The sequence below is a fragment of the Hesperophylax consimilis genome, chromosome 17 (assembly GCF_061612785.1).
Source record: "Hesperophylax consimilis isolate HC1 chromosome 17, BYU_Hcon_1.0, whole genome shotgun sequence".
Classification (NCBI taxonomy): Eukaryota; Metazoa; Arthropoda; class Insecta; order Trichoptera; family Limnephilidae; genus Hesperophylax; species Hesperophylax consimilis.
The window spans coordinates 29,474,229-29,476,029 of NC_142852.1; the positions used below are offsets into that span (position 1 = coordinate 29,474,229).

Sequence of the window (1,801 nt, forward strand, 5' to 3'; positions counted from 1 at the left end):
CATGGTACTGTGCTGACATCTACAATTGGCCTTACAGTAAGATTCAATAGATAAGAATGTTGAAAATGTGTTTAAGTAAGCGATGGGAAGTTGCGTATTCCCACATGTTCCCAGCACATTTCCTTCTAAAAAAATGTGTGTTGTCCAAAACGGTATTTATTTATTTTTTTTTTTTTTCATGTTCTCCATGAAACGGTTATACACTAATATATCATGGAGAAGATTACAAATTAAAAGGTTTACACAGGCAGTTTTACTATTTTGTCACATGTGTTCCACTGGATTGCTTTTGGTAATATAAATGCGCCAATTTAAATGCCTCCGATTGCTTTATTGAAAAAAATTTCAAATTATCTCGTGATTCAGAAAAATATTTATATTAAAATTTTAGCCAATCTCGCGTTTTTTATTTTGCACTAAATTCGAAGCTATTGAAATGCTTTATCCGTTAAAACATAGATGCCGCAAATCCTAGGATTAATTCGTCTTCTATGGAAATTTCAAGTTGCATCTTTTATTCAGAAATTCTCTGTGTTTTTTTGCGTGTGTTTTACAACTGTCAGATATATAAATCATTGAAATGTCGTAAATATATCATTTTAATTTAATATTATTGTACCAGTATATCTGCTAATCATTTGTATAACTATTTAACGTGTTTTCAACTCTATTATATAAAAAAATATTGTTTTTAATACATTTCTAAAACCAAATGTGAATTTTTGTGACGCCATTACAGAATGTGTTTTGTTTTTACAAAAACGATTTAATTGATTCACGTGTGCATTGGAAATAAAGTTATTCCATTATAGTGATTTGTAACAAAGAGAAAAATATAAATTTTATATAGATTGGGTGTTTTTTAAACAAGTAACTTTCATTTGAAATCTGTAGCAATTTATGAACATAAATTCGTAATATCAGGCCATTTCTGGAATAAAGGTCCCACTACACAATACGTTCTCGATGATTTCGTTTTATGATTAATTAATTTATTTCAAATTTGAAGGTTTGAATGTATTTTACAAAATGTAAGTATTTACATTAATTATTTTGAATATAAAATATATAGTGGACTGATGAGAGGCAGAGGGATACGAGGGATTGGGCCAGCCGCTGGTGCCGCTCCAGTATCAGCACTAGCTGCAGAACGAGGGCGAGGTCGTGGACGTAGGCGAGGAGCTGTAGCTACAGCTCGGTATGGAGTGTTAGTATTTTTTAATATTTTTAAAGTCGCTCTTTTATTGTGGATCTGTGTTGTGCTATCATATATTTTTTTTTTTATATTTTAATAGTGATCCAGCTTTACTAATAGTGAGAGAGGATCGCGCCAGGGCCCAAAAGGCAGTAAGGGCCCAGTCTGCTTCCTTCCAACTGGAATTTGAATGCAGAAAGTTCCAGAAGCAGGCGGCGCGGATCCTTCTCCCCACTGCGCCCGCAAGAAAAACAACAAAAAAAAAGTAAGTGAACGTGTTTAAATATGCATGATACAATATTATTGTTTTCCTGAGTGTTCTGCAACAGTGAGTTGGATTAGCGTTGGTTATATGTGCATTGTATACATGAGGTAGAATCGGAGCTGTCCATGACACTATGTTGATTTTTTATTTACTTTACCTAGTGGCTTTTTACAGATTCAATAAGCTGTTGGTTAGTTAGAATTCTGATATAATATTTCAAAAGGATATGTTAGAAAAATAAAAATATATTTATATATATATATGTATTTTTTGTTAATTAATGATGAAATGAAATAATTTATTATTACTAAGTATGAAATATTAAAATTTGCATTTGATCA

General features: G+C 31.5%; 1 long non-coding RNA gene across 1 annotated transcript; it reads left to right on the forward strand.

Annotated features, from left to right (window-relative positions):
• Window positions 1-553: 553 nt before the first annotated feature.
• LOC149416390 (uncharacterized) lies at window positions 554-1,431 on the forward strand. The gene is made up of 3 exons (XR_016303597.1): window positions 554-585; window positions 1,073-1,207; window positions 1,296-1,431. It is a non-coding gene; the product is annotated as an uncharacterized LOC149416390 (long non-coding RNA).
• Window positions 1,432-1,801: the final 370 nt, after the last annotated feature.